Raw genomic sequence first — 27,539 nt, 5'->3', positions numbered from 1 at the left:
TATGGCCAGATTGAAATTTACCAGTGTAGGGAGCTGCTGCTCCCAACTGTCTGAATTTGTAAATACCTGTAAGTATATTATGTATGCCAGGGCTCAAAATTTAAAGTCCTGAGAGGCCTTAAGAGTTACTCGCCACCAGTTGCCCCACTCAATCCCTACCCTGCCCAGCCCTTAACAACAACTTTAACAATATTAACATGAAGCATATTTCATTGATCTGACTGATAACTAAAATAAGGATAAATAATATTCAATAAAAACCAGCAGACAATCGGCCCTTGTGTAAGGACGAGCATGCTGGAAAACCAGCAGCTGACCTCCTCCCGATCAGCGCTCTCTGCCAATGGCGAAGATTGCTGATCGGAGTGTTCTGGCGGGGGGCCGTCCCACTGTCAGAACACAAGAGCTCAGTGGGGGAGATTGATGCACTAATGTCAGACTGTTAGTACAGTGGCTCCAACTGGAGCTGTCAGTTTTTTTTTTTATTCAGCTTTGGTTCTCTTATTTACCTGCAGGTTTAGCACAATATCATGTTTGGGGAGGGCCATTTCTCATAATCCCCCTCCCCCAAACAACATTTCCTATATCTCCCCCTTATCTTCAAACATATTGGCGCAATTAAGAGAAGACCCTACACTGTCCTGGTCTGATTAGAGCTTGCTGCTTGACTCCCAGTTATAAAAGATAAGCAGCAAGCATGTGATTTTGGATACAGAAAAAATACTTCTTTTGTGTGGACTAACCTTTTTTTTTTCAAATATTATATTTTCCAGCAGAAAGGCAAATCCAAACAATAAGGCATTGGTACAAAATTACGGGACAGCAGTATGCATAGAACAGTCATAACTCAATTGAGAAATGAAAACTGGATATAAACCATCAACCACAATTTCCAGAGTGTACGTGTCTAGTATGCCTGCAACAATACCTTCAATAGGCTTTAGAAGAGGAAATCCCTAATGAGACTGGTCACCACGAGGAGAACGTATAACTGCCCTACCATTTTTAGTTTTATTAAAATGCTATAGTATGGAAATAAGTAGATGTATACACAGAAATAGATAGAAGACAGACAAAAGAGAGAAAGTAAGGTGGAAGGGCAACTGGGGAGAGAAAAAAAAGGGGGGGCTGATGTTAACTGGAAGGTGGGACTCAGGAGCGACTTATGTATGATTCAAACAGAGAACTAACATTTTAAAATTGGACATTTGACAGCAGAGTAAAAACTGGTTTAGGTTTCCAGACAGACGGCGTCACCTAATAAAAGTGATTGTATGATTCATCCCAAATATTCAAACCTAACTAAAAAAATAAATAAATATGAGAAAAGTACATATTGTGTACAAACTATTTATGGATATCAGTCCAAGGGAAAATGTAGACTATATCTAGTGATAAATAAACTTTACACAAATGTACTCTAATGACAATCTGCCTATTCTGCTTTGCAGCATTCAGATACACTTGCTTTTTTTTACATCTTTTCTTCCTTAAAGTGTTACTAAACCCACAACAGTCAAATCAGTTGGTATATGCAATAAAGCATGCTTGTTATACTCGCTGTGGATACTAATGGGTTAATCCTCTGCATTGTGTAAAAAGGTTTGATCCTGTCTTCTCTGATCCTCCCCTTCTTTTACTGGCCCCAATCCATCTCCTGATAATACAGAGCCTTGGAGGCACTCTGCACATGTTTAGTTTGGTGTGTATTGCTAGAGAGTTTTTTGTTTTTTTGTGGGGGAGTGCATGTGATCAGCACAGGGCCAATCAGCACTGTCCAGACAGGTGATCAGGGGTCATGCAGCCCCATAGGACAGTCAGAGGAGAATGAAAACTCCTCCCACAAGCTTTAACCAGTGTTTGGCTGGGCACTGATAGAAGTCACAAGACTGCTATATACTGCTGATGAGAAAAGGTATTTAGCAGCTTATACTAAAATAATTGTATTTCCATGTTCTGTGTACTGTGGGAGACCAGATATAGTAAATGCAGGGTCCTGGGTTTATTAGCACTTTAACTGTATTCAGTAAAACATTTAACGGATAACATATATCTCTCTGCTTCAGAAGTCTACTAGCTCAGTGCACTAAGTATGGATTTTGTTATTGACGTAAGTTGAGGGTTGGTGAGTACTGAGGGCTCATAGATATCTACAGTATGTGCTTGTGAATCTGCATGGTTGGAGTAAAATCTGACTTCACCAAATTTGACTCGCTCATTCCTATATAACAGTACTCTAAAATAAAGGTAAAAGCTTCAATTTCACTTCACATAGTTTCAGTATAACTGCTTTCTGAGATCACTGTCAGTACTAATTGTGGATCTCTCCTAAACCATTGATTTCCCTACGTAAGAAAATGTTTTTGGTTACCTGTAGGCTTTTCCTTCCCAGTGCTGAATATAAAAATATGGGAGTGCTTCGCAAAAAAAAGTGCAAACATGAATCACTTGCTTATTCAACCCATGTGTTTGAAAATTTGTATTCATTTAGTATTTATTTATGTATTTTTTATTATTTATAATATTATTTATAATTTACTATTCATGGATACTGGACTTTTAGTATATATTTTAGCAGATAGATTTGCTACCCCTTAGCATGTAGTCCAACTTTACCAGCTCAATTCCATCCTCTCAGAAAGAGAGAGGGAACTAGCAGGGATTGCCTATTTATTAACATATATCACCAACATAGCTACATTGGCCTAATAATGCATTTATAAAAACCCTGAGAAAATGATATGGCTTCTCGTTGTAATTACATTTGTAAAAATGAGAGAAACCCCACTGATTTATCGCTCTCTGACCTCATCAGGGACGTGCAGTCAGGTGAGGCAGGTGAGGCATAGCTCACCTGCCAACAACATAAAAAAAATTGAGCTTTGAGGGTCGTAGCTTGGTGAGCTGAGGTCACAGAGACCCCGAATTTGTGTGTGTGTGTGTGTGTGTGTGTGTGGGGGGGGGGGGGTAGGTAGCCTAAGTCCTACCCCACCACTGGTTCTCCTACAACCTAGGGTTCCAGAGATACGGGGCTCCTTGCGCAGCCTGTCAGAGACTACATACAGAGCAGCCAGTTTAAATACAAGCTGGCACACTCTGTTTGCAGTAGACTGAGAGGTTGAGCTCACAGTGACTCTCCTCACTTCTTGTCAGAAGCACTGAGCTCAATGGATAGCTTGGAGTCTTGGACCAATGGTAAAGTACCATTAGCCCCAGCTGTCCAATAAAAATGCTGCAGTGTCATAGAAGGGGGCACACATGCTCCCTTCCAGCCCAGCCCTCTTAATTTGAAGGAAAAAACATGTGTTTATGAGTATAAGATTTACCCATAATCCCATGTTTTTCTCACACAAGAGAAAAGAGGGAGAATGAGAATCTGCTGCTGAAAAGGTAATCATATATTATTATGCTATATGTTATAAAATAATATGTATTATTTATCTATTTACTGTGAAATTACTGGTTGGAAGTTATAACTTTAAACTTCAGTTTTAAACTTCTGTCTGTTAAGCCACCTGCTTGAGTTCAGTTTTTGAAAATATAGTAAATTACCTTAAAAACAATATATAATAATATAATAATTATTTGTATATTACTTATGGCAATTAACCCCTTGCCACCCAGGCCAATTCTGACACTTCTTTCCTACATGTAAAAATCATCATCAATACATTTTTTACTCAGAACCCCCAAACATTATATATATTGTTTTAGCAGACCCCCAAGGAAAGAAAATGGTGGTTGTTGCAACTTTTTTATGTTACACGGTATTTGCGCAGCAATTTTTCAAACGCTTTTTTTTTTTAAAAAGTTGTTTCATGAATATAAAAAAAAAACCACTAAAGATAACCCGATTTTTTGTATAATGTGAAAGCAGATGTTACGCCAAGTAAATAGATACCTAACATTTCATGCTTTAAAATTGCGCACACTTGTGGAATGGCGCCAAATTTCAGTACTCAAAAATCTCCATAGGCGACTCTTTAAACATTTTTACAGATTACATGTTTAGAGTTACAGAGGAGGTCTAGTGCTAGAATTATCTTGCTCTAACGATCGTGGTGTATGTAATCTGTTTGTATCTGGTTCTGATACTAGCCAGTGCCTCGCCAGTTCTTGACTCCCCCCCCCCCCCCCCCCCCCCCCGTCCCTGGACCACGTGGCCTATGAAATGAACTGTAAAAAAACAGCTTTGCCAGAAAGCCATGGATAATTGTAATAAATCACAGGGTTGAAGCACTTTCATCTAGACACTTTAAAGTTACAAGTGCAATAAATATACAAAAATATCTATATATACACACAAAATAGTTCATGTGTGAATCCTATAAACAATGTGTACAAAATACCATAAAAGATCAATGATAAAAAACTGCAAAAAAAGGCAAAAAGCAGTGCAAAAAAACTTTCATAGTCCAAATCGTCCCATAGACCATACAATATCTGTGCAATTAAATTAAAAAATGCCCACGGCTTTCTCCAATTGGGGGTAACGTGTCAGTTGGGCAGTGATGTCATCACACCGGGCGGAGCTTGGATGCCATCTTAGAGAACAGTGTTTTGCCTATACTTTGCCTATGTTTTGCCTATGTTTTTATACCATGCCTGACTTACATGGATTACATGTACGTGCAATACTTGTTTTTAATAATAAATATGAATTAAGAGGTCTGCACTATTGGATGTCTGTGCTTCCTTGCTTGGTTTATCGGCTATTGAGAACATAAGTGCGATCGGATGGTCAGCTTCATGGAATGAAGAGGGATTCAAGTCATTATCTACAAAGCACATATGACTTCACATATTAGTGGGGTCCACAGTATCAGGTGAGCGAATACCCACAAGGGGTGGTGAAGGGCAATGTGGTCGTTTCTCACTTTGGTAGATATTGTGGATCGGAGGAATTTCTTTGTTTTTTTTATTTGATTGCACAGATGTTGTATGGTCTATGGGACTATTGACACTATGAAAGTTTTCGCACATTTTTGTACAGTTTTTTATAATTGATCCTATATGGCACTTTATACACGTTGTTTACAGGCTTCACATATGAACTATTTTGTGTGTGTGTGTGTGTGTATATATATATATATATATATATATATATATATATATATATATATATATATATAATTAGGGCTGCGGAAATTAACAATTAATTCCTCGATTAATCGTTAATTTTTTTGATCGATCAAAATTCTTTTGATCAGCACTCACCTCCCTGCAGGCTTCTGGGATTTCAGGTAGTTCCGTCAGGGATCCGGTGACGTCACGGACATCGACGTCACCGGACTCCTCCCCCCTTCCCCAAGTGCCAAGGGAGTCATATAATGATAATCCAGGAAGATATCACCAACCGAACAACAACAGGTCCTGATTATTGTGCCACAATAGCAGCCAGCTCACCAGCGCTGAGCTACTTCCTCCTTCCGGGGTGACAAATATCTCACTGGTGCTTTCGCAGTTTTTTACCATATGATTTTTTTTTTTTTTTTTAAACAAGATCAGACATTTTTGTTTTTCACCCAAATTTCAGTAACTGAAAGCTCTCCTTGCTTTAACGTCGCTGTAAAACGTCTTTTCCTTTGTATTTGTTTCTCTTTCAAAGCACCTATATGTGTTCACAGAATTGTAAATAATTCCTTGTGTTGCTGTGTATATTGCTCTGTATGGAAGAGCCCTGGGGCCATCATAAAAAAAAAAAACTGAATTCTGACTTTGAAACTCAGAATTCTGAGATTGAAATTCAGAATTGTAAGTTTAAAAAAAAAATACAGAATTCTGAGATTCAAAGTCAGAATTCTGAGATTCAAAGTCAGAATTCTGAGTTTCAAAGTCAGAATTCTGAGTTTCAAAGTCAGAATTCTGAGTTTCAAAGTCAGAATTCTGAGATTAAAAGTCAGAATTCTGAGTTTCAAACTCAGAATTCTGAGATTAAAAGTCAGAATTCTGAGATTAAAAGTCAGAATTCTGGGTTTCAAAGTCAGAATTCTGAGTTTCAAAGTCAGAATTCTGAGTTTCAAAGTCAGAATTCTGAGATTAAAAGTCAGAATTCTGAGATTAAAAGTCAGAATTCTGAGTTTCAAAGTCAGAATTCTGAGATTAAAAGTCAGAATTCTGAGATTAAAAGTCAGAATTCTGGGTTTCAAAGTCAGAATTCTGAGATTAAAAGTCAGAATTCTGAGTTTCAAAGTCAGAATTCTGAGTTTATAAATATAGTAGTCTATAGGAAGATTTTAGGACCAATGAGCAATAATGTAGTAACACCCCAAATCATCATTCTGCAGACATACATGTCTTCTGCTCTGTATATGGATATGTAAATCTATCTTAGTTACAGCACACAGTATAGGGAAGCAGGCAGTGCTGGATTCTCTGGTTCCTCTGCTGTCTTATCCTTCTCTGTCATCTGCTCCAACATAAAGAGCCATGCTGAAAACATGTGTATTGTGTGTGAGTGGGGGGGGGGACACAGCTTCCATAGATAACAGAACACAATGGCCAGCACAGCACAGCTCTGCACCCCAACTTGTAGGAAACATTGCACCTTTGCCCCCTACATGAGGGAATTGTGAATGGCTAGAAAGCAGCAGGACAATGTGTGTCTATGTTCATAACGGATTGATAATAGCAATTACTTGTCTGGGCTAATAAAGATGTTTCACATACAATTAACCTCATATTAAACATAAAAGCAAACACAAATTACTACTGAGTGATAGTGTAGTGGGTAGAGCAGCAGACGTATACTGGTGAAGTTGTGGGTTCTAGTCCAGGTGAGGGCATTTTTTTTATACATATATATTTTAAAATATGAGATAGTGAGGGCTTAAATTGTATTTTATCAATATATCCAAAATTGATTTCAAGGTATATTAACAAAGACATACTGATATATTGAGCACACAAAGTAGTATATGCTGCCTACTATAAATTAGAGAGTAGAGTATTCAAAGAAAAAAGTGTGTATATGTTATTAGGGTGATCAGATCGGATCATTAGGGTGTCATCTTCAGTTTCCCCTGGGGGGCAGTTCACAATTTCAGGAGACTGGTCATAACAAATCGATCATAATTCACTCGTCTGGATTAATATAGTTGTTTCACAGATAATGAACCACATATTAAACATTAAGAAAGCAACAATTAAGAACCCTTAAGTGATAGTATAGTGGGTAGAGTACCAGGCTTATAGTGTTGAAAGTTCTGGTTCTTATCCAATTCAGAGCATGTTTTTTAATTATATATATTTTCAATATATTGATTTTATATTAAACTTATTTTAAACTATAAGTTACTGAGAACTTAAATTGTATTTTATTGATATATCCAAATTGATTTCAAGGCATATTAACAAAGGCATATTGATAAAATTGTATAAACTGACTACTATAAATTAGAGAGTAGGAATTTTTTTTACAAATCGGTGTATATATTGGGATGATTTTGGTGACATGGGGCCAGTTCTCAATTTCAGGAGATTGTCCCTGGAAGCTGCATGATAACCATCATATCTCATAACTCAACCACCGATGCAGGGGCATTTTTCCATCCAGTGACACCACCGATGCAGGGTCATTTTTTCCATGCAATGACACCACCGATGCAGGGCGATTTTTTTCCATCCAATGACATCACCGATGCAGGGCCATTTTTTTCCATCCAATGACACCGCCGATGCAGGGCCATTTTTTTCCATCCAATGACATCACCGATGCAGGGCCATTTTTTTCCATCCAATGACAGAACCGATGCAGGGCCATTTTTTTCCATCCAATGACATCACCGATGCAGGGCCATTTTTTTCCATCCAATGATACCACCGATGCAGGGCCATTTTTCTTCTTCACTACTGTTAGCCCCTTATGTGTGCTCCAGTTTTAAACTCTAAGACCCCTTTCACACCAAGCTGCCTATAGCGTCCGTGGTAAAACGCAGCTATTTTTATCGGCGTTTTACTGTCGGTTTAGTGGCGCATTTCGGCCGCTAGCGGGGCACTTTTACCCCCCGCTGGCGGCCGAGAAAGGATTAAAACCGCCCGCAATGTACCGCAATAGCGGCGTTTTGCCGGCTGTATCCCAGCGCTGCCCCATTGATTTCAATGGGGAGCAGCGGTGGAGGAGCGGTAAACACATCGCTCCAAAGAAGCTGCTGACAGGACTTTTTTTCCTGTCCTGCCAGCGCAGCGCTCCGGTGTGAAAGTCCTCGGGTAGAGTAATGTGAAGTCCTCGGGGTTTTCACACTGGAGACAATGCTGCAGCTGTTTGAGGGCAGATTGCAGGCGCAGTGTGAAAGGGGTCTTACATACTACAAATATATATATATATATACACAGATACAGTATGTTGCTTTGCATGCCACTATGTTCCCAGAATTTCCACCTGAGAGGGGGGAGGGGCACAGTTTGTGAACTTCCCCCTGGGTACTGGCAGAGGGCGGGGCACTCAGTGATTGGGGGAGGTGGAGGGTTATGAGAGGAGGGCGGAGTAACAGCCTGGGTCACATAGGAAGTCCCGTGCTGCACCTGCTTTCATACAATTGATCTCCATAGTGATACCACTGCTACCCCTAAGAAGGGTAGGGAATACCGCGCCAGTCAGAAAATGTAAAATAGCAGCCAACACTCCAATAAGACCAAATTGTGCAAAGTGTATAAACATAAATAGTGTAGCGCTAAATATATAAACCTCTGTGTGACAATTAATATTCAAAAAGGGAAAAAAATTAATCAACAGTGAAGTGAAGAGTAATCTTAACTTATCTCTGGATTACATATTTGTGAAAAATATCTAGTGTAACATCATATAAAACCTTCATATATCAGTGAAGATAAAAAGAATACAATTAAAAAATCACAAAAATGACGTGAAAAACTTAAAGTGTCCACATTCGAAAGAAATATGAATATATAGCTTAAGAAATAATATTATTTAGAAAATGTCCAAATTTAAGGGGTGTAGCCACCAGATGGATCTAGAGATGTTCTAATCCCAATGATATATCATGCAAATAAGGCGGATTCCATCCAATACAAATGATCCATAAGTGTCTCCTCCATATAAATCTGATCAACACAAAAGATAAGGTACTCTTACCAACTTTGGTGGACTCACAGGCCATTGGCGGTGAGTCAGAAAGGCTTGCACTGTCTCAGATTGGAGGACAGTATGGGGGCAGATCATATGCTGGTGAACCTCTTCCTCCAACCGGGGTACACGGATCCCACCCGAATGGACCGCACGATCTCCGTTTTGGTCAGAAGTGGTAATCATCAATCACATTGTGTTTGAGCAATTTCTCCTGAGCTTATAGTTCTCCGACGTCTCCCCCACCGGGTCCCGACAAGAGTCCCCGGCCGTCCACCACGTCAACAGGGGAAAAGGGGGGGTTAATCGTCCATGCGTGTCTTACAAGGAGTCACACCAAGTGGATATTTCCCAAAACTGGGGAGGAGCATAGGGGCAAGCGAGCGAGACCTGTCTCCAGAGTATAAGTCAGTTGATCAGTCTGATGAAACAGTAGGAACTAAAAGCTACCCTTGGCCTGGAGGAGGGGCGGCTCGGGCTGTTGTGGTTGACAGCCGGGAGATGGTGCCGCACTCGCGGGTGTCTGTGAGCCCCGCCATCAATTATGGGAGACTTGGGATGTCGGCATTGCCTCATATACTGCTGATTGGACAGAACTGCTATTACACTCTGCTCACTGCCCTGACACTGCATTGTGTTTAATCACAACCCTGACACAGCCAGTACATACAGCTCATGGCCTGCACTGCCACTATATACACTGGTTACTGTGCCCCTCCCCCCTCTCAGGTGGGGATTCTGGGAAAATAGTGGCATGCAGAGCAAAATACTGTATCTGTGTATATATATATATATATATATATATATATTTGTAGTATGTAAGACCCCTTTCACACTGCGCCTGCAATCCGCCCTCAAACAGCTGCAGCATTGTCTCCAGTGTGAAAACCCCGAGGGCTTCACATTACTCTACCCGAGGACTTTCACACCGGAGCGCTGCGCTGGCAGGACAGGAAAAAAAGTCCTGTCAGCAGCTTCTTTGGAGCGATGTGTTTACCGCTCCTCCACCGCTGCTCCCCATTGAAATCAATGGGGCAGCGCTGGGATACCGCCGGCAAAACGCCGGCAAAACGCCGCTATTGCGGTACATTGCGGGCAGTTTTAATCCTTTCTCGGCCGCTAGCGGGGGGTAAAAGTGCCCCGCTAGCGGCCGAAATGCGCCACTAATCCGACGGTAAAACGCCGATAAAAATAGCTGCGTTTTACCACGGACGCTATAGGCAGCTTGGTGTGAAAGGGGTCTTAGAGTTTAAAACTGGAGCACACATAAGGGGCTAACAGTAGTGAAGAAGAAAAATGGCCCTGCATCGGTGATGTCATTGGATGGAAAAAAATGGCCCTGCATCGGTGGTGTCATTGGATGGAAAAAAAATCGCCCTGCATCGGTGATGTCATTGGATGGAAAAAAATGGCCCTGCATCGGTGGTGTCATTGGATGGAAAAAAATGACCCTGCATCGGTGGTGTCACTGGATGGAAAAATGCCCCTGCATCGGTGGTTGAGTTATGAGATATGATGGTTATCATGCAGCTTCCAGGGACAATCTCCTGAAATTGAGAACTGGCCCCATGTCACCAAAATCATCCCAATATATACACTGATTTGTAAAAAAAATCCCTACTCTCTAATTTATAGTAGTCAGTTTATACAATTTTATCAATATGCCTTTGTTAATATGCCTTGAAATCAATTTGGATATATCAATAAAATACAATTTAAGTTCTCAGTAACTTATAGTTTAAAATAAGTTTAATATAAAATCAATATATTGAAAATATATATAATTAAAAAACATGCTCTGAATTGGATAAGAACCAGAACTTTCAACACTATAAGCCTGGTACTCTACCCACTATACTATCACTTAAAGGTTCTTAATTGCTGCTTTCTTAATGTTTAATATGTGGTTCATTATCTGTGAAACAACTATATTAATCCAGACGAGTGAATTATGATCGATTTGTTATGACCAGTCTCCTGAAATTGTGAACTGCCCCCCAGGGGAAACTGAAGATGACACCCTAATGATCCGATCTGATCACCCTAATAATATATACACAGTTTTATTCTTTGAATACTCTACTCTCTAATTTATAGTAGGCAGCATATACTACAACTTTGTGTGCTTAATATATCAGTATGTCTTTGTTAATATACCTTGAAATCAATTTTGGATATATTGATAAAATACAATTTAAGCCCTCACTATCTCATATTTTAAAATATATATATATAAAAAAATTCCCTCACCTGGACTAGAACCCACAACTGCACCAATATAAGTCTGCTGCTCTACCCACTACACTATCACTCAGTAGTGATTTGTGTTTTCTTTTATGTTTAATATGAGGTTAATTGTATGTGAAACATCTCTATTAGTCCAGACAAGTAATTGCTATGATCAATCTGTTTTGAACATAGTCACACATTGTCCTGCTGCTTTCTAGCCATTCACAATTCCCTCATGTAGGGGGCAAAGGTGCAATGTTTCCTACAAGTTGGGGTGCAGAGCTGTGCTGTGCTGGCCATTGTGTTCTGTTATCTATGGAAGCTGTGTCCCCCCCCCCCACTCACACACAATACACACGTTTTCAGCATGGCTCTTTATGTTGGAGCAGATGACAGAGAAGGATAAGACAGCAGAGGAACCAGAGAACCCAACACTATCTGCTTCCCTATACTGTGTGCTGTAACTAAGATAGATTTACATATCCATATACAGAGCAGAAGACATGTATGTCTGCAGAATGATGATGTGTGGGTGTTACTACATTATTGCTCATTGGTCCTAAAATCTTCCTATAGACTACTATATTTATAAACTCAGAATTCTGACTTTGAAACTCAGAATTCTGACTTTGAAACTCAGAATTCTGACTTTTAATCTCAGAATTCTGACTTTTAATCTCAGAATTCTGACTTTGAAACTCAAAATTCTGACTTTGAAACTCAGAATTCTGACTTTTAATCTCAGAATTCTGACTTTGAAACTCAGAATTCTGACTTTGAAACTCAGAATTCTGACTTTGAATCTCAGAATTCTGTATTTTTTTTTTAAACTTACAATTCTGAATTTCAATCTCAGAATTCTGAGTTTCAAAGTCAGAATTCAGTTTTTTTTTTTTTATGATGGCCCCAGGGCTCTTCCATAGCTCTGTTTCCAGCAGTGATGCATAAAGTTGAGTTTATAGAATGACTCATGCTTATATGGATTGCTAAACCTATTTTGAGAAATAACACAAAAAAGCACAAGCTATTAATGCCCATTTTAGAAAAGTAAATTGCTACTGTGCTGTATGAGCAATTTGATAACTAATATTTTCTGAATAAAGATCAATAATGCAATGACCATACAGATACCAATCATAAATATGGTAAAAGGAAGAAAAGAAACAGAATGGCTAAATCAGTGAAAGATGAAGGTATAAAAAGCATAGCTTAAACCAAAATGAAAAATGTATATATTGTACTTCACCAGTCTTTACATGTATTGGCTGCATTGTTTATTTTCAGACTTTTGCCTTTCTCTTGACCTGGTAACGCACATTTTGTACCTTAATGTCTACGTTATTTAAGTGAGAAGCAATGCAAGGAGATCAGCTAAAAGTAGTTGGATCTGGATGTGCGTTATAATTAATCGAAATTAGTCGATTAATTGATTTAAAAAAAAAATTGATTAATCAAACACAAAAATTTTAATCAGTAACAGCCCTAATATATATATATATATATATAAATATATATATATATATATATATTTTTTTTTTTTTTTTTTTTTTTTTTTTTTTAATTATTGCACTTGTCACTTTAAAGTGTGTAGTTGAAAACGCTTCATTATTATTATTATTATTTTTTTTTTGTTTCTGCATTTAGTGTAGTAATAGCACTGTTAGGTGGTAATTGCTTTCTATAATATATCATATTTTTATTATTTCTGTGATAGTTTGGTGTAGCATATAGTAGCACGGAGAAATAAATCTACTGAAATCACAGGGTTAGATTACAATCTCATGGCTTGCCAGCAAAGTAGATTTGGGGTAATTCTCTGTATAAAGAACATATAGGGGGAGATATACTAAGACTGGTGGACCCTGAATCTGGTGCAGCTGTGCATAGTAACCAATCAGCTTCAAACTTCAGCTTGTTCAATTAAAGTGATACTAAATTCTATTATTTTTTTTCTGTAAAAATAATAAACATGTTATACTTACCTGCTCCGTGACATGGATTTGCACAGGGCAGCCCGTATCCTCCTATTTTCAGGTCCCTCGCCGGCGCTCCTGGCCCCTCCCTCCTGTCGAGTGCCCCCACAGCAAGCAGTGTGCTATGGGGGAACACGAGCCTAGCCCAGCTCCGCGTCTGAATGGACAGTTCGGCTCCTCCCCCTCTCTCTCTTGATTGGCTAACTGACATTGATTGACAGCAGTGAGAGCCAATGGGGCTGCTGCTGTGTCTCAGCCAATCAGGAGAGAGAGTCCCGGATGGCCGAGGCACTCGTGCAACATTGCTGCAGAGATGGGGCTTAGGTAAGTATTAGGGGGGCTGCTGCACACAGGTTTTTTTATCTTAATGCATAGAATGCATTAAGAATAAAAAAAACCTTCTGCCTTTTATAATCACTTTAAGGTTTGGCAATAAACACAGGAAACTGATTTTCTGTGACTCAAGGAACACATTTAAAAATTTCTTACGGACCGCCGAACGCCAATATATGTCCTCACTTTGAGGACAGGTATCGTTGTTACGGCAGCAGCTAGCTGCCATAACCCTGGTATCCTCGTGTTCGGCCAGTGGTCTGCTACAAGATAAAAGTGGTCTCTGTGGCGGATTCGCCGTGAGATCACTTTTATCCCGCCGTGCTCTGGTGCCCTCCACCACTTACCGGAGCCGTCGGCAGCAGTGGAGGCGATCCAGTCCTCTGTGGCTGTGCATGGAGACGAGTGAGGGGAAGATGGCCCCCACCTGTATCCATGACATTGCAGGGTAGAAGGGATGTCAAAGGGCCATTTTTTTTCAATCATTTTTTTAAATGACAAATTTTTTTATTTTTATTTTTTTTATTGCATTTTAGTGTAAATATGAGATCTGAGATCTTTTTGACACCAGATCTCATATTTAAGAGGACCTGTCATGCTTTTTTTTCTATTACAAGGGATGTTTACATTACTTGTAATAGGAATAAAAGTGACACAATTTAAAAAAAAAAATAGTGTAAAAATAAAAAATAAAAGGTAAAATAAGCTCGAGCTCGCATGCAGAAGCGAACGCATACGTGAGTAGCGCCCGCATATGAAAACGGTGTTCAAACCACACATGTGAGGTATCGACGTGATCGGTAGAGCGAGAGCAATAATTCTAGTCCTAGACCTCTTCTGTAACTCAAAACTTGTAACCTGTAGAATTTTTTAAACGTCGCCTATGGAGATTTTTAAGGGTAAAAGTTTGTCGCCATTCCACGAACGGGCTCAATTTTGAAGTGTGACATGTTGGGTATCAATTTACTCGGCGTAGCATTATCTTTCACAATATAAAAAAAAAAATTGGTTAACTTTACTGTTGTCTTATTTTTTAATTTAAAAATATTATATTTATTCCAAAAAAAGTACGCTTGCAAGACCGCTGCGCAAATACGGTGTGACAGAAAGTATTGTAATGACAGCCATTTTATTCTCTAGGGTGTTAGAAAAAAATTGTATAATGTTTGGGGGTTCTAAGTAATTTTCTAGCAAAAAAATGTTTTTAACTTGTAAACAACACATCTAAAAAAGAGGCTCAGTCCTTAAGTGGTTAAAGGTTATTCATTCTCTCTGAATTTAAAATAAAACCTGCAGTAATTGGATGGTTGAAAATAACATAAAGCAGTAATAAAGAAGACAAAACTGACAAAACACCTTGAGTAACTCATCCCCATACTGTCTATATTCAAACAATCAGCAACATACTTTTCTCTGGACATCCAGTGGTAGCAGTACTCACAATTCTAAAGAACCTTACACCAGTAGAAATGTTTTCTGGAATCCATTATCTGCAGAGTAGCAGTGCGTGATACCGACATCCTCCTGACAGACAACTTCAGTATTCAGGAAGCTTGGCCTGCAGATGAAAAGCATGAATTATAAACAAATAGTAAGAATAATCTCCAATATATTTCACAAACAATAAAGCTGAAGTTTATTCGGCTTATATTTTTCCTTTCCTGGTTCCTCCCTGCCCCTTCATCAACATGCAAAACTGTTAAATAAAACCATTCTGTTTTCATTACATACCTTATTTAGACACAGTGACATCATCACTGGGTCTCTGTGGCTCTCTATGCAATGTAGGCAGATCAAGGCTGGTGGGAGGAGCCAGCAGGATGTTGTACAAAGCATTTGTGAAAACACTGAAGCACCCTGCCCCAATACCCCACTAAGGAGTCTTCAGAATTGGTTCAAGCAGTGGGCTTACTCTTAGGAGGAGCAATGAAATCCAATTAACTAAAGGGGCAGGCTAGGAAGGAAAGGGCTGTCAGGAAATGAGGCAGGCTCTCTCTGACTTGCTGTGGCTTCTAAAACACACTGTGAGAAGCTTGCAGTGTGCAGTGAAATCAGAGTAAGCAATTTTATTACAGGAGAGAAACCTCTTCAACTGTGCAAGACTGAACGTAAAGCTGCAGCTCATCCTTAAGCCACTTGTGATTAAATACTTTTAACCACTTCAGCCCCGGAAGAATTTACCCCCTTCCTGACCAGAGCACTTTTTGCGATTCGGTACTGCGTCGCTTTAACTGACAATTGCGCGGTCGTATGACGTGGCTCCCAAACAAAACTGACGTCCTTTTTTCCCCACAAATAGAGCTTTCTGTTGGTGGTATTTGATTGCGGTTTTTATTTTTTACGCTATAAACAAAAAAATAGAGACAATTTTGAAAAAAACGCATTATTTTTTACTTTTTGCTATAATAAATATCCCCAAAAAATATTTTAAAAAACATTTTTTTTCCTCAGTTTAGGCCGATACGTATTCTTCTACATATTTTTGGTAAAAAAAAAATCGCAATAAGCGTTTATTGATTGGTTTGCTCAAAAGTTATAGCGTGCGACGATCAGCAATTTTTATTGTGACTGCGACATTATGGCGGACACATCGGATATTTTTGACACATTTTTGGGACCATTGTCATTTATACAGCAATCAGTGCTATACAAATGCACTGATTCCTGTGTAAATGACACTAGCAGTGAAGGGGTTAACCACTAGGGGGCTAGGGAGGGGTTAAGTATGTCCCGGGGAGTGTTACTAACTGTGGGGGGGTGTGGCTACGTGTGACACATCACTGATCTCTGCTCCCGATCACAGGGAGCAGAGATCAGTGACACTGTCACTAGGCAGAACAGGGAGATGCTTTTTTACATCAGCCTCTTCCCGTTCATCCTCTCCGTGAGGCAATCACGGGTATCCCCGCGGCGATCGAGTCTGCGGGACCCGCGACCCGACACACGGAGCTCCCGGCCGGCGGCGCGCACGCAACGGCACAGCGGCAAATTCAAAGGGATGTATGGGTACGCCCATTTGCCCAGCCGTGCCATTCTGCCGACGTACATTGGCATGTGCCGGTCGGGAAGTGGTTAAAGGACCCAGTGTAATAGCAAAGTTTGGTAACATCGCACCATTCTTTGACATGATGACATCACACGGGCCGAATGTTTCTATTGAACCGGCCGATGCCCGCCAACATTCAGTGTGTGTGTATGGCAGCTGATCGGCAGTTCAGCCGTCTTCTGTAGAAGGCTCATGACCGATAAAAAGTCTGCCGACCGGTTCTCGGTCAGCGCTTTCAGCCAATGGCGTAAAAAAATGAATGCTGTGTTCGTAGCTTAAGACTGGCCATACATGGTGCAAATTTCTTTCCTGCAACCATGGGTTGCAAGAAAGAAATTTGCATGATTCCCCCATCAACACAGATAGTGCTGACAGGGAAATCCCTCCTGCTGGTCTATTGTCTTCTCCTGGCGGGGGTGCAGGGGAAGCCGTCCCCACCGGGAGAAGACAGTGATTATCGCTAGGGGCTATAGCAGCAGCTAACCATAATCGCAAGAGAATCTGTGGGCTGGTTGTACCCAAGTCTGTCGATCGACCAACTTGGTACATTCAGCCTGCCCATTAACGATTCGAATCTTGGACAGTTTCTGCTGAACAGGCCAAGATTCGAACTGTGATCCAATTCCCCATCCACAAATTTGGGGTGGAAGGGGGAATAGTTCCCACTATGGAATTGTATTCTGACTTTTTATGGTATTGTATTCTGCCTTTCCTGCTATTAGAACACAATGATCAGTATTGGCAGCTATAGCCGGTGGCTCTAATCGTTCTGGAAAATCCGACAGGCTGGTTGTACACAAGTCAATCAATAGATCGACTTGTGTACACAATGCCACACACTTATGCAGCGTACACACGGTTGGAATTTCCGACAACAAATGTTCGATGTGAGCTTGTCGGAAATTCCGACTGTGTGTATGCTCCATCGGACATTTGCTGTCGGAATTTATGACAACAAAAATTTGAGAGCTGGATCTCAAATTTTCCGACAACAAAATCCATCGTCGGAAATTCTGATCGTGTGTACACAATTCTGACGCACAAAATTCCACGCATGCTCAGAATCAAGCAGAAGAGCCGCACTGGCTATTGAACTTTTTTTTTCTCAGCTGATCGTACGTGTTGTACGTCACCGCGTTCTTGACGTTTGGAATAAATCCAGGATTTTGTTGTCGGAATGTCCCGATCGTCTGTACACGGCATTACACTTCATGCTGATATATAGAGGCTCCCTGAAGGAAACCTGCTCCTTGTCAATAGGCTTCACAGCTTGTCCACTACGGGAGAGCAGCACACTGTCTGATCTGTGCGGGATTAACTCTTTTGCTGCCAGAGCTGTTTTTTCACCCATGCTTAAAAAAATCAATTTAGGCCTGAAGATTACATAAACACCCCCCCCCCCCCCAACATTTTATATTTTCTTAAATCAGACACATTCATATAAATGTGCCCTGCGTGGTGGCATCATCACGCAAATATTTATTCATTTATTTTTTTATTTTAACATTACACTTCTGTCAAAAAAGCAATATGCTTGTTTGCCTTAAAGCAAAGTTGTTTTTTATTTCCTTCCTTCCTTTTCTCTTTTTTCATTTTCTTTTCCTTTCCCCTATGGAATAATCCCCCCCCCCCCCCCGGTAAATGATTGCCCCCCTCTTTCTCTCTCTTTTCAAATGTAACAACACAATGCTCACTATACCTGGTAAAACGGTGGTCTTACATTATAAACTATATTATATTTTTCTGTTTATCAGAATACAAATCCTCCTATATAATTACCCCTGATGAAAGGAATTTAAAACCTGAAACGCGCTGGGTACGCTAGAACTTACCCCGGCTGATGGACACCGGAAAGTACTACCGGACAATGGAGTGATGGAGTGATATTTACCCTTTACATGTATCATACAATTTATTGCAAGATAATATATCTTTATGTTTTTTATTGTAATCATGTCTTTGTCAATGTCTGTTTTCACAATCATCGTGTCTAGATGATTTTTTATAGAATCTACATGTTATTTGTACAATAAATTCAGATCTTTTAATCAATTTGTGGTGTCTTTGCCAATTTAAAGTCCCCATTTCTTTGGGGGGGTACAAACTACCTTTCTACATATACAGGGATGTGACAAACTCACTATACTATCTGACATGGTGAAAGCCTATATTTATCTATAAGCAGAGCTCCAGGCTTTTTTCAGTTTATTAAAAGTCAGCAGCTACAAAAAGTGTAGCTGCTGACTTTTATTAAACACACACTCACCTGTCCCACGGTCCAGCGATGCGGCCGCCTGACGCCTCGCTCCTCTCCCTCTCCTCTCTGCGGCGCCGCCATAGCAACTGTGGGCACCCAGTCACTTGCAGCTTCACGACCGTGCGCGCACTGTGCATGCTCGAGTCAACCCTGGCTCTCATAGTGGACAGACAATCTTCTGGGACCTGTGATGTGTCCCAGAAGATTGCAGAGAGGAAGGGGCCACCTGGGGGGAGAGGAGGAGTCTATGATTTTAGTCAACTCAAATTATTTTAGTCGACTAAAATGTACTGGAGATTTGGTCGACTAAATATGACTAAAACTAAAACACTTGCAGAAAACTAAAATGGGACTAAAACGAAAATGCCATTTTAGTCCTAAGACCCCATACACACTATACAACTATTCTTGTCAGATTTCCTTTAGGTTTACCAAAACCATATAGTGCAAGGTCCTGCCTGATTGCATACAAATTGAAACTCTTAAAGTTTGACCTCATATTATATGGTTTTGGTAAATCTGAAGGAAAAAATATACAGGAAAATTGAATAGTGTGTATCCAGCTTAAGATTAAAACTAAATCCAAATTTGCTGCACGGGTGTACAACCGGCCTGCCCATATACAGTATAGATCAAAATTTGGTGGTCCAAATTTCGATCCATGTATTGCTGGCTTAAAGGATATATTTTTAATTTGTTTGGTTTGATAAATAATCCTCTTAGCAGACTTAAACCCTAACTGGATGACACTTTGTAAGTCTTTTTTACTATTTTTTTGCACCTCAGATGATCCCCTTAAGCCTCTTAATCCATGTTCAGCCTACATGCATTCACTCCAATGTTTGTTGTACATTATTGCTCTGGACCGTCTTACTGATTGTGACAATGGTTCACCATGATTGCACAATACATGTCAGTATGAATTCCTGGATTCTGCACCAGGGGTGCATGTGACAATGCAGGAGTTTATATGGGGGATCAATCGTTGTCATCCCAAACAGGATGTGCCTCAACAAGCACCTTCATGGCAGGGTTACCAGGTATTCTTTTAATGATAGTTGCATATTTAAAAAGATTAAAAACAGCTTTTAAAACTCCATTAACTTGTTAAAGCTTAAATTAGATTTTCAGGATGGGTTTGAATATATTTTATCTGTGCAGTTCTCTGTAGTCAACAGCAACCAGTTGTAGCCCCACTGTCATTTTTCCTAGTGCAAGACAAAATATGAATAGAGTATTCTGATTCTATTTCTGAATCCCCCCCCCCCCCCCAAGTCATTTTATACAGAGAGCTTCATATAATCAGACTGGGATTCTTTACAATTGAATGTGGTGACAGTCAGTATTTTACCTATAATGAAATAGGATTGCATACCTTGACGAAAAACAAGATACTGTGTTCATGAACAGTTTAAATGTTTGTAAATAATACAACCAGGGCTGGTGCAAGGACTTTTGACACCCCAGGCGAAACCTAATTTTTCCGCCCCCCCCTGGCTTCGCCCCTGAATCCACCCCCTTTGCCCGAGAATTAGTGTGACAGGAGTCGGCGCTAGAGGAAGAATGAGGTTGCAGTAGAGAGCACTAATCATAGAGGCGCACAGGGGATGTTTGCTTTCGTTCCATCGGGACATGTCCTCCAGTGCTGCTCCTCTATAATGACACTACAGAACGACTGCCTGCGTAACATGCAGCAGAGGCATCCCCTGCATCCCCCTAGATCCCAGCAGTGCCCACTAGAGGTTATAACATTACAGAGGTATTTATAATACAGCACTGAAAACTTACATAGCGCGGAGACGGAAAGTAATGAAACCTAATTCTAATGCCTTGTACACACGATCGGACTTTCCGCCAACAAAACTGTGGAATTTTGTCCGAAGGGCGTTGGCCCAAACTTGTCTTGCATGCACACGACCACACAATTGTTGGCCAACAATTACGAACATAGTGACGTACTACGTGGTTTTTCAGCTCTTTAGCGCCACCCTTTGGGCTCCTTCTGCTAATTTCGTGTTAGTAGAAGTTTGGTGAGTGTTGATTCACGTTTTTCTTTTCGCGTTTTTCATTTAGCACTTTTCAGTTTGCACTTTGTATTTCGTGCTTTTCAGTTTGTTTCTGAACGGCCGTTCGTCAACCAGACATGTTGCGGAATCAGAGGAGATAACGTGTTATTTATTATTGCCTTGGAGTTTTTGCTTTTACATTATTTTTTTGGTTGAATAATAATGATTTGATTTGGTATATTTTCTAATTTTATTTGTTTTCTTTTTTTAATGCACAATAACAAAATTGTGTAGAATAATACTTGGCTATGTGTTTTACTTCAAATGACAGTTTGGGAGTAGGCAGTTACATTTAAAAAAATATAATGTAAAATTGACAAGGGACACCAACATAGTTGTATCTTTGATCTTAAAAACTACAGGATAATGGTGTTGTGGTAACTTGCCCAAATAATAAAAAAAAGCATAATAATATTATTCTTGAGTAAAAAAAAAAGCCTTTGAAAATTTGTTTGTAATAACTCCATCAGTATCACCAGCAAAGCAGCTTCATTATTATCCCATTAAAGAAGAAGAGAATTATGCGTTGCATTTTGAGATGTCATAATTTGCCACGTCACGAATGTTAATTCTCCATTATGAATGCTGGTTTACAAGACCGACCGCTTCTGGCTCGTCCTTGCTTCCGAACATGCATGTTTGTACTTTGGACTCCGACGGACTTGTGTACACACGCTCGGAAAATCCGACAACACACATTTGTTTGCGGAAAATTTGAAAACCTGCTAGCCAACATTTGTCAGTGGAAAATCCGACAATTGTCCGATGGAGCATACACACAGACGGATTTTCCGCCAACAGCCTGTCATCGAACATTTCCTGTCAGAAGGCCCAATAGTGTGTACGAGGCTTTACTGATTTAATAAAACTTTCACCCAGGGTTCACACACGTTTTCCAATGAAATCCAATTTTTCGTGAAAACATTTACAATCAGACCCCACAAACTGATAAGCGCATACAAGAATAAGAATCTTCTAGGATGTATCTCTTACCTTAGAACTTACAGTAGAAGATTCATAAACTAAACATTTCTAGTCTACCTCCTGGTGTTTCGTTTCGATTTGAATATCCTAATGTTATTTCTTACATTTGCCAATATTATATACACTCACCGGCCACTTTATTAGGTACACCTGTTAAATTGCTTGGTAACACAAATTGCTAATCAGCCAATCACATGGCAGCAACTCAATGCATTTAGGCATCTAGACGTGATGAAGACAACTTGCTGAAGTTCAAACTGAACATCAGAATGGGTAAGTAAGGGGATTTAAGTGACTTTGAATGTGGCATGGTTGTTGGTGCCAGACGGGCTGGTCTGAGTATTTCAAAATCTGCTGATCTACTGAGATTTTCACGCACAACCATCTCTAGGGTTTACAGAGAATGGTCCAAAAAAGAAAAAATATCCAGAGAATGGCAGTTGTGTGGATGAAAATGTCTTGTTGATGTCAGAGGTCAGAGGAGAATCGTCCGACTGGTTTGAGATGATAGAAAGGCAACAGTAACTCAAATAACCACTCGTTACACCCAAGGTATGCAGAATACATCTCTGAACACACAAAACTTTGAAGCAGATGGGCTACAGCAGCAGAAGACCACACCTGGTGCCATTCCTGTCAGCTAAGAACAGGAAACTGAGACTACAATTCGCACAGGCTCACCAAAATTGGACAGCAGAAGATTGGAAAAACGTTGCCTGGTCTAATGAGTCTCAATGTCAGCTGTTACATTCAGATGGTAGGATCAGAATTTGGTGTAAACAACATGAAAGCATGGATCCATCCTACCTTGTATCAACGTTTCAGGCTGGTGGTGGTGTAATGGTATGGGGGATATTTTCATGGCACACTTTGGCCCCCTTAGTACTAATTGAGCATTGTTTAAACACCACGGCCTATTGTTGTTGACCATGTCCATCCCTATATGCCTATAGTGCACCCATCTTCTGATGGCTACTTCCAGCAGGATAATGCACCATGTCACAAAGATCAAATAATCTCAGACTGGTTTCTTGAACATGACAATTAGTTCTCTGTACTCCAATGGCCTCTACAGTCACCACATCTCAATTCAATAGAGCACCTTTGGGATGTGGTGGAACGGGAGATTTGCATCATGGATGTACAGCCGACAAATCTGCAGCAACTGTGTGATGCTATCATGTCAATATTGACCAAAACCTCTGAAGAATGTTTCCAACACCTTGTTGAATCTATGCCATGAAGAATTAAGGCAGTTCTGAAGGCAAAAGGAGGTCCAACCTACTGTACCATAATAACTAGTACCCTAATAACGTGGTCGGTGAGTATACAGTTGTGCTCATAAGTTTAATATGAATTATAACACAAAAACTTTTCTTTCACTCATGGTTAGTGTTTGGCTGAATGTATTATAAATCAACTGTGTTTACTCTTTTTAAATCATAATGGCAACAGAAACTACCCAAATGACCCTGATCAAAAGTTTACATACCCTGGTGATTTTGGCCTGATAACATGCACACAAGTTGACACAAAGGGGTTTGAATGGCTATTAAAGGTAACCATCCTCACCTGTGATCTGTTTGCTTGTAATTAGTGTGTGTGTATAAAAGGTCAATGAGTTTCTGGACTTCTGACAGACCCTTCCATCTTTCACCCAGTGTTGCACTGACGTTTCTGGATTCTAAGTCATGGGTAAAGCAAAAGAATTGTCAAAGGATCTGCGGCAAAAGGTAATTGAACTGTATAAAACAGGAAAGGGATCTAAAAAGATATTCAAGTAATTGAGAATGCCAACGAGCAGTGTTCAAACTCTAATCAAGAAGTGGAAAATGAGGGGTTCTGTTGAAACCAAACCACGGTCAGGTAGACCAACTGAAATTTCAGCAACAACTGCCAGGAAAATTGTTCTGGATACAAAGAAAAACCCACAAATAACTTCAGGTGAAATACAGGACTCTCTGAAAACATGTGGTGTGGCAATTTCAAGATGCACAATAAGGAGGCACTTGAAGAAAGATGGGCTGCATCGTCAAGTTGCCAGAAGAAAGCCATTACTATACAAATGCCACAAAGTATCCCGCTAACACTACGCCAAACAGCACAGAGACAAACCTTATGGCACAAAGTGATTTGGAGTGATGAGTCCAAAATTGAGCTTTTAGGCCAAAACCATAAATGCTACATTTGGAGAGGAGTCAACAAGGCCTATGATGAAAGGTGCACCATTCCTACTGTGAAACACAGAGGTGGATCACTGATGTTTTGGTGATGTGTGAACTACAAAGGCACAGGAAATTTGGTCAAAGTTGATGGCAAGATGAATACAGTATATTAGCAAAAAATACTTTAGGAACAATTGCATTCATCAGCCAGGTAGCTGCGCATGGGACAGACTTGGACATTCCAGCATGACAATGATCCAAAATACAAGGCCAAGTCGACCTGTCATTGGCTACAGCAGAATAAAGTGAAGGTTCTGGAGTGGCCATCTCTGTCTCCTGACCTCAACATCATTGAGCTACTCTGGGGAGATCTCAAACGTGCACTTCATGCAAGACAGCCCAAGAATTTACAGGAACTGGAGGCTTTTTGCCAAGAGGAATGGGTAGCTTTACCATCTGAGAAGATAAAGAGCCTCATCCACAAATACCTCAAAAGCCTTCAAGCTGTCATTGACGTTAAAGGGGGCAATACAAGGAATTAAAAACTCGGGTATGTAAACTTTTGATCAGGGTCATTTGGGTAGTTTCTTTTGCCATTATGATTTAAAAAGAGTAAACACAGTTGATTGATAATAAACGGCTTCAGCCAAACACTAAGCATGAGTGAAAAAAAAGTTTTTATGTTATCATTTATATTCTCTGAAAAATGGCCAAGAAATCATAAATTCTGCCAGGGTATGTAGACTTATGAGCACAACTGTATATTGATAAGGGTTCTCAAATATTTGGACAATAGAAATTACAAATTAAAGGGATTAAAAAATATGATTTTTTAACTAGCTGTTTGGGTGAACTGATTATATCCAAATAGGAACACCTACCATAACACTGGATGTAAAGTGCACATAAAATGCTGCATGCATTTACTAAAGACAAATAGATTGTTCACTTTGCAAATACAGTTGCTCCAAAGCTTAGTAAATGGAGTTAATCTTCACTTTGCAAAAAATACCCAATCACTTGTAAGGGAACTTAAAAAAACAGCATTTTTGCTTGCACATGATTGGATGATGGATGTCAGCGGAGCTTCCCCTCATTTACTAAGCTCTGGAGTAAATTCCCTTGCAGAGTGCACAGTCTATTTGCCTTTAGTAAGTTAACCCCCAATGTCAATGTGTACTACTTACTATTGTATAGATTTGAACTGAACCACTAAATAAAATATCACGGTCCTTACAGACTTGGTTGTCATGTGGTTCACCACAGAGCTAAACCGCTCTGGTGTGAATGATCCCTTAAGCTTACCACATATTACAATCTGATTGTACAATCTCCTTTAGATATAACAACATTGTGTAGTTCAAGGGTCTGCCTGATTGCCTTCAGATTGATTGGATAGACTATGTCCTCATATTGCATAGTTTAGGAAAATTTTCAGCTGCCTGTACTGAGATTGTATGATCAGATTGTAACACAATTTCCTTTAGATTTACCTTAAACAAGGGCCTGCCTGATTGCATACAGATTGAAAGTGTTTAGGTTTATTTGGTTTTGGTAAATTTAAAAGAGAATTGTACAGAAAAAATGTATGATGTATGACCAACCTTAGTGTGTGTATGTGACTCTGACAGGCCACTAGACTGTAAACATTTTTGAGAGTAGAGGCTAATATAAATGATCTCTGTTCTCTCTAAGGCAGCTTATACGTTTGTCATTTTATTTTGTTCCACCAGTGGGTTGAACGAAAAAAACTGACTTGATTCCTCCGTGTGGATGGGTGAATCCTCCCCGTTGAGCTATTGTACTCCAATGCCCCGTACACACGATAGTATTTTCCGACAACAAATGTTGGATGTGAGCTTGTTGTCAGAAAGTCCGACCGTGTGTAGGCTCCATAGAACATTTGTTGTTGGAATTTCCGCCAACAAATGTTTGAGAGCAGGTTCTCAAATTTTCCAACAACAAAACTTGTCAGAAATTCCGAGCGTGTGTACACAATTTCCGACGCACAAAAGTCCACGCGTGCTCGGAATCAAGCAGAAGAGCCGCACTGGCTATTGAACTTCATTTTTCTTGGCTCATCGTACATGTTGTACGTCACCGTGTTCTTGACATTCGGAATATCCAACATTTGTGCGACCGTGTGTATGCAAGACAAGTTTGAGGCAACATCCTTCGGAAAAAAATTCCACGGTTTTGTTTTTGGAAAATCCTATTGTGTATACGGGGCATTACAGTGCTGAGATCTCTCCAGCGTCAGAATACACTGATCAGTGCTGTTGGCTACAGCCAGTGGTGCTGATCAAGCGAAAAAAACAACAGGGCCCCTGCCTGTACATGGATTGAAATTTCGCCGGTCTATTCTGAACCGGCTGAATTTTGATCCATGTATGGCCAGCTTAAGGTGCTGCAGATTTTGTTGACACTATTAAGATTGTTAAAATGAATCAATACATTTTGGTATAAGGGAAAATTCTACCTAATTATGGACACGTGGATGATATAAAAATTATAAGAATTATTTACTTAGAGACTTGAGAATCTTCACTCAATGAGGCTTACTTAATATGGGCATTGAGGGTATTTTAATTTCAATTTTCCAAACATGTACAGATGAAATAAGTATACAGGGATTTGTTTTTCAAGCGAGAATCTTCACAAAATGTATTGTGTGAACAATCTCAACTCCCCTAGTATTTTCACCTTCTAAAATTGTAGTTATGTTCACTTTGAAAACCTAAGCATATGCACATATAATAAATAAATAGAAATGAGCTTTTCACATAATTATACATTTGAAGAGAATCCTAACTCAGTTCATTGAGTGAAAATTCTCAACTCCTTTAGTAAATGAGATTCACCATATGAGGCATTACACTTACAGGTTAGTGAACCAGAATTCACTGAAAATGCTGAGGACTCGCTCAAACCACGATGCATGCGGCAAAGCGCGTTGTGGTGAGGTGCATTGCTGTGGGGGAGATTTACTAAAACTGGTGCACACGGAATCTGGTGCAGCTAAACCAATCAGCTTTCCAGTTGTATTGTCAAAGCTTAATTGAACAAGCTGAAGTTAGAAGCTGATTGGTTACTATGCACATCTGCACCATATTCTATGTGCACCACTTTTAGTAAATCCCCCCCTGTATATCTTTAGAAACTAGTTCACACCTTTGAGCTGTGCTACTCTGCATCAGCGCAAGGGCACAATGGGGTTGATTTACTAAAGGCAAATCCACTTTGCACTACAAGTGCACTTGGAAGTGCAGTCGCTTTAGATCTGAGGAGAAGATCTTAAATGAAGGGAAGCTCTGCTGATTTCATCATCCAATCATGTACAAGCAAAAATATTGTTTTTTATTTTGCTTGCATGTCCCCCTCAGATCTACCGTGACTGCACT

General features: G+C 39.9%; 1 long non-coding RNA gene across 1 annotated transcript in view; it reads right to left on the bottom strand.

The window, feature by feature from the left end:
• LOC141144453 (uncharacterized) overlaps positions 1-27,539 on the bottom strand; it is a 108,789-nt gene that overhangs the window by 76,290 nt on the left and 4,960 nt on the right. Inside the window, exon 5 of the long non-coding RNA XR_012244410.1 lies at positions 15,062-15,178. This is a non-coding gene — a long non-coding RNA (uncharacterized lncRNA). The remainder of the gene's footprint in view (positions 1-15,061; positions 15,179-27,539) is intronic.

Source organism: Aquarana catesbeiana, linkage group LG05 (assembly GCF_042186555.1).
Source record: "Aquarana catesbeiana isolate 2022-GZ linkage group LG05, ASM4218655v1, whole genome shotgun sequence".
Classification (NCBI taxonomy): Eukaryota; Metazoa; Chordata; class Amphibia; order Anura; family Ranidae; genus Aquarana; species Aquarana catesbeiana.
This window is presented reverse-complemented; position numbering and strand designations above follow the sequence as displayed.